At 38.0% G+C, this 15,157-nt stretch overlaps 1 protein-coding gene across 8 annotated transcripts in view; it reads right to left on the reverse strand.

Annotated features, from left to right (window-relative positions):
* The window catches only part of VTI1A (vesicle transport through interaction with t-SNAREs 1A), a 352,051-nt gene that overhangs the window by 144,144 nt on the left and 192,750 nt on the right, over positions 1 to 15,157 (reverse strand). The window lies entirely within an intron of this gene.

A 15,157-nucleotide genomic window follows, 5' to 3' on the forward strand; every position in this document is an offset into this window, starting at 1 on the left:
AAACATTAATTAATCCTCACTACATCCCCCTGAGGGAAGAAAGTAAATTATATGATCACCATTTTACAGAAGGGGAAATGGATACAATTTGCCTCAGGCCACATAGCAAGTCTGACATAAACAGAAGTTTCTGACTTCCAGTTCTATGCACATTCCTTTAGGCTGCTCAGCCTACCAGTGCCAAAAAAAGAGTACCCAAATGAAGTATACTGCATATTTCTCTAAATAACAAAAGCAACATATTGCTATTGCTATGTTACTGAATTATGAATAAGCAAGATCTTGACATTTAATTCTTACAATTGTAGAAAGAGACTGAATCAGAAAAAAAAATCAGTTATATATTAACATAGCAATACTTACAATTTTAAATTTTCAGGACATGATCCAACTTTAAGCTGCCTTAAACTTTTTTTTTTTTTAAATATGAGGCAAAGAAATCCTGGACATTCTTCTCTCCCCCCTTAATAATAATTTCAGTGCACAGTGATATATATTCTGTCAGCTAAAGACCAAAAATATTCATTACAGTCTATATTGCTGGATCCGTTGCCAAGTACAGTACAAGTAAGATAAATATTTCCTCAGATATCTGACCACAAATTGACATCCCCATTATGCTATCTTGTCCCTGCTGGCTTGCAGCTCTTTACTTTTAGCTGTATATACAATGCCTCCCAAAGGTGAAACGTGGTAAGATATGTGGTTACTGAGTTAAAAAGCTGTAAGGTGGAGCACAGCTGTACAGATGGTAGAGTAGGAAAAGTGACTCAAGACTCATCTGCATGTATGTCTCATAACCCTCTGGATGAAACTATAATGTGCTTATTATCAATCACTGTTAAAGCATTTAAAGTCTTGGAATACATAAAAGGATACATATATTCACTGTATTTTTTAAGAAAAATATATTTTATTTCAAAAGTAAAGTAAAACAATCAGCCAAATTCCAGCAAACTAGTGTCAGCTGGAAATATTTATTATTCAAAATTTGGTGTGTGTGTGTGTGTGTAAGTAAAAAGAAGAGTCAGGAGAAGATTTTCTTTCAAAGGAAGAAATAAAAAGCACATTGGCTAAAATGGTCTGGTATTTCACAAACAAAACTCAAAAATATCTTTGAAGGATGCAGCTATATATTTTTATATGCCAACTTAAGAAAGTTACTGTATTTGTTCAAATCTTTTTCTTCCTATCAGTGGTATGTTCACATTCTTAGCTTTTTATAAGGATTTAGTTTAATTTTCTAACCATCAACATGACAACAGGATCAACTGTAACTGAGGGTAATCCACCATCACTTTGACAAAATAGTGTATTTTCCTTTCATTGCTGATGACTGAAGACATCAATAAATAAGGAAGGAGAGCATGTCAGCCAGAATATCACAAAATGAATTGTTGATATGATACTTAGGGATTAAACCTTCAGCCATGAAGTTCAAACTGGCACAGGGGTCCGAGAACTGAGAGAGCTGCATTTCCTTTCCAACAATCTCCACAGATATATAACTGGATGGATCATCAATTTTACAGGAGTTGTTTTACTCTATATGCACTGCATTTGATGATCTTTTGCCCTTTTTGGGCAAAAATAACAGCATAAGTTGAAATACGAGACCTAACGGAGGTGACGCTAGAATTCTGGCTATCAGTTTGAGCATCATAAATTGAACCCCTGATCTAAGCATCCTATAGTACAGCTCTTCCACTCTCAGAACGTTCACTAAAATCAGTGAGACTTTTGCAGATGCAAGATCAATAATGTAGAGAAATGCACACAGGTAAATGATATAAGGCACCTCTTCACTTTGCTCCAAGACTTCCATGGGCAGGGAAGCGGCAGAGTTAAGCTCTTAAATAGAACATTTTACCACTTTGATACTATTGCCTTATGTTTACTATCATATTACATTATATTCCTCATGTCCCTGATGTTTTCCTGCCAGTTCAAACTTTCACCAATCTTAAAAATCAAATGTATTCATTTAATCCAGGATTGCAGTTTAGATTCTTTCAGACTACTTATCTTGTTGAATCAGTTACTAGGCTACACAAATTACACAAAGTGTAATTACACGAAGTGGCCAGGTTTATAAAGTATGTTGTGGTTCACATGCAGGCATTTAGGACCAAGACTAGAACCAAAGAGTTGTCAGATATTGTAAATGTGCTGTATTCATGGAGCCTTATGTCAAGACTGTAAGCTCTTTAGATCTTAAACTATTTTTTGGGGGGGAGGGGTGTGCATACACGTACATGGGCAGTGCCAGGATGCGGATACCCAAAAGCAATCAGTAGATGCTGCTGTAGCGCAAATAAATCATCATAATGTTAAAATTAACCTAGGCCAAGTGAGTTTCTGAAAGTGACATAAAATTATGTTCTAAAAATTACAGCTAAAACATCCCGAAGCAAAGGCGTAAAAACCATTTATACCACTATAATTCATGTTCTAATTGACACAAGGCAAGAACAAACATCACAGCATAGCTTAAGAATGAGATAATGAATAATAATAATAATAATAATAAAAAACTACAATCCCGCACAAAGACAAAGTCATAATTGAGCATCAGGCTTAAAAGGACAACAAGTATCAGGCTTCCCAGGCCACACATTTAATTTTGCCTTGAAGCTGTTAAAATCAGGTGGGGGAAACCAATCTCTTCATCAATGAGCAATTTGACAGTACCACTCTTTTTTGGTGTGGCCTTCTCAAATGATGTTTAGCTCTATATGGGCAGGTTGTGCAAGCAAGAAGATGATATCACTTCCCAAAGTTTTGCACGTGATCAGATGCATAAATAAAGATGCTGTGATAGGATATGGTTGAAGTTGTGAAATGAATAGTCATGTTCATGGAAACCCCATTCAAAAATAGGGGTGGGAAGCAGTTACCAAATAAAGAAAGGAAAAATCTGCAGGAAAAGTATTTATACTTACAAGGGTCTAACAGGATATTGAGAGAATGAAAAGCAAAAAAATAAAAATGAAAAAACATACACGGATATTTGAAAACATCCCTTTAACAGCGAATCTACATCACAGGTTTAATACTTTTTTTTCTGCTGGAGTCTATTTTCTTTTTCATGCATAAAGAAAAACCAAGAATCGTTCCATGGAATTTATAAAATGCATATTTATTTATCCAACAGACTGGAAAGGCTCATTCACAGCTATACTGGTCTCTTGGGTAAATACATTAGTCATTCTTTAAAAATGTGTATTATTGACTTGAGTGATTAGAGAGGCTCTTTCAAAATCAGTCTAGCCTGTAAGGTAAATAAATGCTTAAGTGGTTTGAAACCAAAGAAAACAAGCAAGGAAAAATTGTGTGATGTGCCTGATGCATGATATTACATCAGCATTAAAAAGAACAAAACAAGATGGATAGGACATCAGTTATTGCAGTTTTGTGGGTGTGTGCATGAGAAAGAGAGCTGTGCATACATATGACTTGTACGTATTTTCCAAGGATGCAACTTATATAGAAATAACCTCTTAAATCAGCTATTTCCAACCTTACTAAAATGGAGATTTATAATATAAAAGACAATGTATGTTTTACACAGTATCTTTCATATCAAAATGTCACCCCTGTGTGTGGTATATTCCTGCACTTATCAGTAAAACGCAGCACACGTCTTGATGTGGTAAAAGGGCTGATGATAGGCGTGACCAAATTATGGGGAGAATGCTAGATGGCTTGTTCAAAAAGACTTTACATTTGTGTTCTACATACAAATACACAGACTTACTAGACATACAGAGGTGAGAGAGGGAGACAGACTGACCACAGAGTGGGATGTAAAGATAATGTTAAAGAATTAAAAAAGCTGATCAGATGGTTAGGGCAGAGAAGTATAAAAGCTGCCACCTATGGTGGAGAGGAAGAGGGAAGAGATAGTAGGGTGGGGAAGTCTAAGGCCCCATTTCAGGAAAGCACCTAAGCACATGCTTAAGTGGCCTTCTTAAATACAGATGATTTCTGGAATCAGGACTTAAAAAGAAGCATGTATCAAATCCGTGAAAGATCCTGAAATAGGGATAAAGAAAAGGAGTACTTGTGGCACCTTAGAGACTAACAAATTTATCTGAGCATAAGCTTTCTAAATTTGTTAGTCGCTAAGGTGCCACAAGTACTCCTTTTCTTCTTGCGAATACAGACTAACACGGCTGCTACTCTGAAACCTGAAATAGGGATTATTTATAGGGGCTACTGAAATGGCAGAAACCCAGTTAAGATCTTTGAGTCTGGGGGCATTTTCTTTCAAGGTCTGCAAAATGGGGAATACTGGTCCTTTAAGAGCAGAAGGTCCAGAAGAATTTGTTTCAGGGGTTTGGAATCCACAAAGGCTCAGGAAATGGCTCTGTAGCAGAAAAGAGGAAGAAATCCCTGGGAATTAGCAGTTGGATGGAGGCAAAACCCCATGAACCATTCCTTTAAAGGGTACAAGATCAGAGCTCCCTTCTTCTTTCAGCCGATCAGGAGAAGTTTTCTCTGGAACAGGGCAGTATATAGAATGCATTCTCCCTCAGAAAAAGGGGAGACACTGAAAAGAGAAGGAAGCCAGAGAGTTCAATTCTAGGGGACACAGCTATAAGAAGTGACCCTGGGTAGAGCAGCGAAGAACTCCATGTGGATGCCAGAAGAGCCAGAGATAAGTTGAACCTCTGAATTGCAGTAATGGACTGTTTGGAATGGTTTTGGGCATTAAACCAGACTCAAATGGAGGGTGGTTGGACTAATAAGAAAGGCTGTGCGGGACCTGCAAGGGGCCCTGAAGAGGTAGAACAGAGGGAGGTTGCTGCAAAGGGAATTCTTGCCATAAGGGACTGCTCAAGTGGCAGCAACCCTGTTATGGTATGGTTGTCACATTTTGGTCATGTTAAAATTGGGAGAATTTGGACTTTGGGAGTATTAAAGGGAGGGAATTACAGGATACGAAAACATCAATAAGAATTTCTGCAAAAAGTCATGCTACAAAATATTATATGTGAGCAGTGTTTCAGAGGTGACAGCAAGCAATTTTACAGACTTGGAAAATATACTGTAGGAGGCAAAAGAGTTCAGGGTTGAGTGAAAAGGTACCGGATAGCAGAAAGTTAATAAAAAAAAGTGCTGACATCTTTAAGTATGGTTACATAAGTAGAAGTCCTTATAAATGTACAAGTTTGCAGTTTATATACATCTATATATCTTCTAGTGAAATATATATTTCATTAATATATATTTATATATAATCTCTAATGAGATATATTTAATTAGAAGAGATAACAATTAGAGACAGAGTCATTTTGATCTTTAGGTCATTAGATGACAAACAGATTATTATTGATAAATCAAGGATTACAGGTAATGGTTATAAGTCAATAGAGAGAATATTTGTAAAACATTAAAAGAATGCAGCATAGTGAAATGAGAAAGTTATGCTATTCAAATGACTAAGTATCTGCAGGAAATGGGATGCTGATGGGTACATACAGGAAAAAACAGAAGTCCAATTGTTATTATATACAACAGGGCACCGGTTAGAGTATATCTTAGAAAGGATACTTAATATCACCTTTGCTAAGGTATGAAAAGGACAACCACAATGTTTTGTGCTTTCATGATTTCAGTTACAAGACAGGGTAAAAGAAGCTGCCTGGTTGGTCTCGCTGTGAAAGCAAAACAAAAATAAAAAAAAGTCCCAACCCAATTCCCAATCCACCTTAAAAATGCAAACCTCTTTAAAATAAAAACGGTACCATGAATTAAGATGAAAGTTCATAAAATCCACTTTATTGGTCAACAGCAAAAAACATGGTATTTTCATCTCGAGATCAGGGAAACAAAAAATTCAGACTTACTGCTTTCTACAACGGAGAATATGGAAATATGGAAGAAAAGGTACATGAGAAAGAGGCCAGACAACATCAATACCTTTAGGAGTGAACTGTAGCAGTTTAAAACCAACGCTTCCTCTCCTCCCGCTCACTCTTTCGGGAGTGGGTAAACATCTGAATGAGAAGTAATAGAAAATGGCGGGTGAGAAGGGAGGAGGAAGAGAGATGACATGACACAGGCCTGGTAACTTCACCTCTAGTAGCCTCTTCTTTTTCTAGGGCTTCTTACCTTTTCTAAAATTCTAACATACATCAATCTACGGGCATAAAAAGTACACATTTCTTACCTTTTCTAAAATTCTAACGTACATCAATCTACTGACATAAAAAGTACACATTTCTCACTAACTGATAATTTTTTCTGTCTACTTCCATCACACATCTATCTTAGCTCGCTTGCTAACATCCTCATGGCATCGTTCACAGGAGGTGGCAGGCTTTGATTCGACTCTGGGCTTACCTATACTGAAGTCCAGCCGTTGTTCTGGCTAGATGCTAGTTCAGTAATATTCATCTGCTCCAAAATCTTCCTTTCAAATGTTCTCCTCCCCTCTTGGAGCAACTGTTCAGAAAAGTACCTTGCTCAGTGCAATAAGACAAATAAATATCCTGCTACCCCATTTACAATCTCTAACTTAAGTGAAGTTGGAATCAAGTCACAATATTTTTTTTCTCACTTATTTTTCCTTTCTATTATTCTTAGTGGAAGGGACTGACCTAACCATGTTAGAAACTCTGTCGTCCTCTCTTTATCCAGACAACAGGTACAGTTCAGGCAGTGCATACTGCTCTATTAAGGTACCTTCCAGACTGCACTACCTCTTGGGCTGAAAGAGCAGTTCATTCAATTCTTGATTTCTCCGCTCAGACTGCCTCAAAGGTGGCAAAATAGTCACAATTCTGATCACATTTAGTCTGTGCCGAGGACACCTATCCTCTAGACTATCCTCTAATTTCACCCATGCAAGCAGCCATGAGATGACAATGAATTCTGGCTACGTCTCACCTGGGTTGAATTCAAACTGGTAAATTCAAACTCCACGTTCCTTTATTCAACAACTTTATATGAAGTAACAGGCAATGCAAGCAATTATTTTGGACCCTGAGTATTGCAGCCTGCAAAGACTTAAAACAGGTGTGACTGGAGGCCAGGCAACTCATATGCCAATTCCTGCATCTGGCAGCTTGAGGCTCTGAAAATCATAAGGCTGACTCAACCTCTGCAGCTCAGTTATCTTCAATGTAATAAACACAACTCAAGGCACATAAAATTTAATGCAAAATAGGTTAGGCCCAGTAGGCCCACCGGCAAGCAGAAATCAAAGTCAGTTACCCTATTAAAAGGGCAGAAGCATCTTAGAAAGACAAGACACATTTTAAAGTTAAGGCATGGGAGAGAGATTTTTAATGCATATCCAAATACGCAACATCCAAATAATGCTAAGTGAAAACAACATGGCCCACAAATATTTGAGTTTCAGGTACTTTGTCTGCATTGATATTCATTGTGTGCTTTTTTAATTATTAAAGGAACCATTTATGAGGCTCAAATAATAAGAACTGGTCTTTTCCTAGTGTTTCTATTTCTGGACAGAGGAAAAGTCAAGCGAAGACTATATCTTATGTTATTTCAGACCCATAAATGGCTCCTTGAAGCAAAAAGAGCTCTTAAAAAACAAATCCAAAATCAAGTATCAAGATATTTAGGTTTATTCAGATTTACCCTCATACCGTTATATTAAAAGACTCATACTGATATATTAAAGATTTATCCTGCGTAATCTGAATCTAGAGCCTTATTAGAAAGTCAGGAATGCTGGGAACACAAGCAAGCATTCTCTGCATGTTTGATCTTTACTACTTCCATAGGTAAAGAGAGCTTTTTTAACTGGACTTACACTCCTCAGCAATACATATTGAATGTGAAAGGAGAATATATTTCTTGCTGCACCCACATTCATATTTAAATGAAAAATAAGATGCTGGACTTTTGAACAAAACAAAACAAAAGGATTATTAATTAATCACATTGTAAATTATTATTGTAAATTATGTTTCAAACCAAAACCTGTTGATATTTATTCTGTGCAAAAATAAAGCCATGCTAAAAACTACATGTGATAAAAAAGAAAATTAAACAAAAACTTTTCTTATACATTGGAGAGACCACAAGGCAAGTGAATAGCTCAGCAACCTAGGAGCTAGCTTCAGTGAACTCACTCTTTGAATACGAATTAGCGGCGCGTAATCACAGCATATTTATGAGGCCTTTTGCCTGGTCCTTTTCTCCTGTGAATGCTGTATTATTCATTGCATGTGCCCTGACCCCCGTGCGCTCCTGTTCTGACAAATCATACTTGATTAAGACAAATCTTTATTAGTTAGCTAGTCAACTTCCCCATTTATCATTTGCAAATCCCATTCTCCTTTTTGAGTACAGTAGAAGTAACTGAGACCATTTTCCCCCATATAAAAATGAAATGCTTGTTACTGACAATAAGGGCAAACAAAAGCCCGGGAATCAGTAATAGACAAAACAAAGGTTTAATAGGTATAAATTACCAACATGGCAAAACGCTAACACAACGGCATATGTTAGCAAGGCTAAGGAAATGTTTATTAGCTATTCCTTTCAATAGATTCCCCACTTCCCCATACCCCCTAAACTCTTTCTTGAAAACAAAATGCCATATATACAAACTGCATGCAAAGTTTGAGTCTCAAAGTACTGAGGTGTGTGTTTTTTTTGTTTGTATTTTTTTTTTAAGACTGCTGAGTAAAAGAGATTTTTACCAGAAAGAAAAATCTTTTAAAAGTGGAGGCAAAATGACTTCAAAATTATTCATGAACCTTCAGCTCCATGTGAAAATGTAAGAGGCAATTTTTTTATAACTTCAAGAAGGTGGCAATTTTTTAAAACTTCAACATAATGTTAGTGTATTCAGCATGTATTTTACAACTGGAAAAAATCTGTGTTGTCTAATACATGCCATTTTACCCATGAGAGTGGCTTTTGCTCAGAAATCAGAAGGATGTCCCTTCCATCCATCAGCGCCCTGTGTCTGGAAATGTGACGCCGCCATTTGCAAATGGAAGGATTAGGATTACAGATGATAGATGGTCCAGGAATTAGGCTGCTACAACAGGACTGTGGAGATGTAGGTTCTATTCTCTGCTCTTCCATAGATTTCCAGTGTGACCTTGGGTGAGTCACTAAGCCTCTCTTTCCTCAGTTTCCCATCTCTGAAATGGAGATAAAAGTTCTGCCCTACCTCACAGGGGTGTTGTGAGGATAAATACACATTAAAAAATTGGGAGGCACTCAGATACTATGGTAATAGGGGCCAAAGGTATCAAAGATAAATAGAAATGTATAATTAAATCAGTGATGTAGTACAACTAGTTGAAAAATAATTAGTCTGTAAATAAGCAAATACTATTAGTGAGTTCAATAGGAGTAACATATCTGTGGACAGGAGTACTTGTGGCACCTTAGAGACTAACAAATTTATTAGAGCATAAGCTTTCGTGGGCTACAGCCCACTTCATCGGATGCATCGAATGGAACATATGGTAAGAAGATATATATATACACATACACACACACACATACGGAGAAGGTGGAAGTTGCCATACAAACTGTAAGAGGCTAAATAATTAAGACGAGCTATTATCAGCAGGAGAAAAAAAACTTTTGTAGTGATAACCAAGATGGCCCATTTAGACAGTTGACAAGAAGGTGTGACCATACTTAACACAGGGAAATAGATTCAATATGTGTAATGACCCAGCCACTCCCAGTCTCTATTCAAACCCAAGTTCATGGTATCTAGTTTGCATATTAATTCAAACTCAGCAGTTTCTCGTTGGAGTCTGTTTTTGAAGCTTTTCTGTTGTAAAATTGCCATCCTTAAATCTTTTACTGAGTGGCCATAAGGGAGGATAGAATCTCCTTTTACTGTTAACATTTGTTCTGGAAAACTGAGATGCAAATATTGTTCTGAGATGCAAATATAGACTCCTCCATAATGCCACTTTTCAGAGTAGAATCAAATTTTAGGAACAACATCTTAAGCCTTCACATGGGGTCTAAGAGCTGTGCGGCTAGACTTCTATCAGCCCTTTGCTAATTGATTTTTGGCACCTGCTGTTGCTAAGATTTGCATTTTAGAGTACGTCTACACAGCAGTGCGAAGTGTGATTCCCAGCTTTGGTGTAAACACACCCATTAGCTTTGCTCCAGCTCATGGATTTAAAAATAGTAGTTTGGCTGTGGTGCGGTTGGGTGGGCCTATACTCCAGCAGCTAGCCTGAGCCACCATCGGAGGTACTGTACTACAACCACATTGTATTCGTAATGTGCTAAACTCAAGCAGAGTGAGTGTTTGTATGTCTACCTGAGCTGTGTAGTCATACCCTTAGGGATCTTGTCAGATCCACATTGCTGCTACATGCTCATGTGGCAGCTGTTTTAAATGGTGCTTTTTTCAATAGGTGTCTAATAAGACAAGTGTGACTGCTTTCTTCTGATGCTAGCTGGCAATGCTTATCCAGACCTTTGTTATCTCAAGATTAGATGAGCTGTAGTTGGGGCTACACTTTGGCTCCATTTAGAAGTTCCAGCTTGTCCCGCTTATTGGAGCAGCCTGCTTATTAATCAGCAGTTTCAGTCTACAGATGTATCGCTCATGATTGTTGAGCTGCACTGGCTGCGTGCAGGCTTCCGGTGGCAATTCAAGGTGTTGGCTTTCCCTTTTGAAGCCCTAAAATCGTTTTGGGTAAGGGTTATTTGAGAGACAGCCTCTCTCTTTGTCCCACACCTCTTCAGTTACAATCAGCAGAGGCAATTGAGCTGGAGCTGCCATTAAATAAAAGAGAAAGAACTGCCAGCAGGCCATTCTCTGTGAGGGACGCTCAAGTAGACTAAAACACATCTCCCATTCTCCTGGTCCACCAGAATTCATATCTGTCAACTTCCAGGACATGCAATAAAAGTCCTCTTTTCCCCATGCACACTCAGAATGGGTCAGAATGAGGAAGGAGGTTGTTATTTTGTTGGTTGTGCTCTAACAGTGATGGAGTGGTATGACGATTGCATGCCTGGCTGGCAGTAAATTCTAGTGATCCAGTGTCGTCAATAATTGTTCTGGTTGTTCCTCATATATATGCTTTATAAAAATAGTTATATTCCTTTGAGGTTGATACATTTTGTTTTGCTGCATTGTGTGGCTACTTAGAGAAACACAACCTGACCTGGCAAGGCGTGGAGTACACTGATTTTCGTTCATGCTCAGCACCTCAAAATGATCAGGCCCACAATGAGACAATGTCTGAACCAGGTACAGAACCCAGGATGGCTGACTCCCACTCCTAGACTCAAAGCAGGGGAACACACTGCCTCCAACTGGGAACAATCAAGTTAGTTACAAATATATTAAATCCACTGAAGATGGTAAAATGCCCAGAGATTATTATTGCCATTTTGGCTATTTAAGTCTTCAGCACCATTTTCTAAATATATCTACAGATATACATATTTTTCTAGTGAAATATAGAGGACATAATGACAGAATGAAATGTATTTTATGGTCTACATATATCCAATACAATAAATTCTAATTTGGAATATGTTTTCAGTTGAAAAAATGGTAAGATTTTAAAACAAAAAATAAGTAGCGTGTTCTCATCAACTACAACACATTACACTTCATCTTAGAAAAAATTACCAAACTATTTGTTCACCACAAAATATTATAATTATGCAATTATCATTAAATTGGTAAATCACTGCAGCCTGACATTTTAATATAAACACCCAGTTTACAAACACAACTTTGCTGCAAATTTTCAAAATGTGTTAAACTGATGTCAGTGTCTCAGTAATTTCACAGTTTAAAAACAGTTAGAAATATAATGACTACACTACACTTGATTAAAGCATTTACAGCTCTAATCAAAAACTGACAGCAAGATCAAAGATGTTAACTTAAATCTTTCTTCTAATTATGTTTAAAATGCCACACCTCAGGCCTGTCTCTCCTCTTCTTTTTCAAACCAAATTCTGCTTAAGAAAGATCTAACACTTCTTAACAGTTCATTATCCAATAAAACTATTCAAAGCTTAAAAGCAATCTACACAATTAGTCAGGACCTCAGGGAGTCCACCGGTAGTCTTTATTACAGGGCTTCATATTAAAACACCTTAATTATATTTGTCAAATGGATTTCATTAAAACCCATCGTCACTTTAATTTTCATATTTTGACAGTGCTGGCATAGGCATTATTACCACCTGCCAAGCTAGGAACCACAGCAAAATTATCAAATTCCTTCAAACACTAAGCAGTTTCTTTTTGTACCTGAATGATGTTTTCCCCCAATCTGGTGAATGTACCACAATTAAGAGGAATGATTAAAACTGCACACGACACAAACTACATGTGTGTTGCAGGTGTGCAAATAGGAACCTGTATGAATACTTGGTTGCCAGCAGCACTTCATACAAAGATAAGACATATACACAGATGTGCCCGTGAATAATAAAGACAAGACATCAAACGGAATGCACTCTTATTTAATCAAATGACAACCATCATGACCTGAAAGCAGAGGACATTTTAACTACTTTTTGTTATAGTCATATTCAACACAACTTATATGGGTTTGTGGTCATCTACGGTAACCTCATTTTTACTTTAGAGATGATTCATTTACAGTACCAGCTGTCTAAACGTTACATAATAAAAAGTCTTTTTTCCTATCTACATATTGATGAATAGCAGCGTGCAATTGTGTCTCATGTTTATGCTACTTTTCTAATTCAGTTTTTATATATCTATCTTTAGTTTTGTCTATAGCACTCATCACTGCAGTAACTAAGCAATTAGTAATACTCAACAATTACTTGTCGTATGAAAACTTGGCACTGGTGTTTATATAACTATATAACATATGTGATGCAAAAGAAAGTTCCCTTTTTGTTTTCTAAAGGATTGCACTGGCAGTTGTAGACAAAACAGCAATTACTAGGGTTTTACTTAAATATTGTGACAAAGTTCCTCCTCTGCCTTGGTGGGTTTGCGCTTATTGGTGGATTTGCTCGCCTTGGAGCTTCACGGCAGCCCTCAGCTTGGCAGTTTTCGTGAACCCACAGTCCAGGTCAACTCCTCCTGTGTCTGATCAGGAGTTGGGAGATTTGGGGGGAACCCAGACCTGCCCTCTACTCCGGGTTCCAGCCCAGGGCCCAGTGGATTGCAGCTGTCTAGAGTGCCTCCTGGAACAGCGGTGCGACAGCTTCAACTCCCTGGGCTACTTCCCCATGGCCTCCTCCTAACCCCTTCTTTATCCTCACCATAGGACCTTCCTCTTGGTGTCTGATAATGCTTGTACTCCTCAGTCCTCCAACAGTATGTGTTCTCACTCTCAGCTCCTAGCGCCTCTTGCTCCTCGCTCCTTACACGCGTACCACAAACTGAAGTGAGTTCCTTTTTAAACCCAGGTGCCCTCATTAGCCTGCCTTAATTGATTCTAGCAGCTTCTTGATTGGCTGCAGGTGTTCTAATCAGCCTGTTTGTCTTAATTGTCTCCAGAACGTTCCTGATTGTTCTGGAACCTTCCCTGTTACCTTACCCAGGGAAAAGGGACCTACTTAACCTGGGGCTAATATATCTGCCTTCTATTACTCTCCTGTAGCCATCCGGCCCGACCTTGTCACAATATGCTCAGTGAAATTCATTCCTGATGTAATTCCTTTGGCTTCAACAGATACGTTAGGGACCATTTTGGCCCACAATAGATAACAATAGGATGCAGACTGCAAGTGGAGAAAAAACAGAATATTTTTCTTTCTTCATATAATCATAGTAGGAAATAAGAAATAAAGAGGCTTTTGCCATATTTGTAACACACTTCGCTTCTTTGTACAAAGGTCTCAAGAGTAACGATCTCCCGGTGTTATGAATATTTTAAGACTTATTAAATATTCTTGGATTATTGTGGGTAAAATGATGGGATTTTAAAGAACCTGTTTAAAATGACAATTAGATCTCTCCCCCCCCCACTTAAGAAAAAATATTCTACTTAGTTTTTTTTAATATAATATGATAGAAGGAAAAACCCCAGCGTCCTTCATAGAGGACAGTAATGTTACAAGTGTTAACTTAGGAATTGCTGATGGCACTTTGGATTGCACAAAAATAAACAGCATAGCGAGAGGAACACATGGAGCTAGATCTGTTTCCATCTGTGCCACAGACTTCCTCAGGCAAGTCACTTAGCCCTTCTCTATCTCAATTACCCAGTCGTAAAATGGGAAGAATAAGTCTTTCTTATTTCACAGGGTTGTTGAAAAGTTGTAAAGTGCATTGGAAGGCTCAATTAGAAGGCATTGTGTGAGTGTAAAGTATATTATATTTAGTTACAGGGTTCAGGTTGTATATTTTAATGGAAAAAGCTAAGTTCAATGACTTGCTGCAGCTCCAAAACCCTCCCGCCCCCAATAATAATCATAAAACCTGAAGATCTGTAAACCAACGAGATGTGGAAATCAACCACAATGCCAAAACCATAACCACACGGAAATAGATATAACCTATTTGCTAAAGAGAGGTCTTGGTGGCTATAAAGCCTTCTTTTCACAGTGTCCCTGATCCAGCCCTCTTAGCACCCTCTGTCTTCTAGCGTTTGCCCAATATTAGGGAAAAGAAACCATCCTACTTCCAGGGAATCTTATCTAGCAAGTCATGGCATGAATAACTGTGGCCATGGGCTTTGTAGCCTGAATGGGCCAAGAAATGAAACTTCTACCGAAACAGGCAAGTACCCAAATACAATACTAATGCTGTTATCTGGTCATTTCTGTGTGAAGTACCCTACAATTCTTGGACATGTACCCTTCAACCAAAACCTACTGTTCAACTATAGTGTGTGATGAAAAATTTATTCCCAACCCCAATACTCAAACTAGAGTCAACCTAAGCACTGAGCAATGTTCTGAAACCAACCTCTCATAAAACCAGAGTTCCACCTCCTTTCTGCTAACAGTGAAAGATAGCTGCTCTGCCATACCCAGGGGAGTGAGCGAGGTTCTTTATATTGTTGGTGAGGGTACAGTAAGGACCCTTGTTCTTCCGGAGAAGATGGCTTTAATCCCTACCAGTGTGTGTGAGAGAGAGGTTAGCAAGTGCTGCCAGTTAACACGTGACCACAGGCTCCTTAGATATTATTCACCATGCTCTTTTTATTGCAATCTTGTCCTCCTTGGCTTCCAT

The sequence above is a fragment of the Lepidochelys kempii genome, chromosome 7, assembly GCF_965140265.1.
Source record: "Lepidochelys kempii isolate rLepKem1 chromosome 7, rLepKem1.hap2, whole genome shotgun sequence".
Classification (NCBI taxonomy): domain Eukaryota; kingdom Metazoa; phylum Chordata; order Testudines; family Cheloniidae; genus Lepidochelys; species Lepidochelys kempii.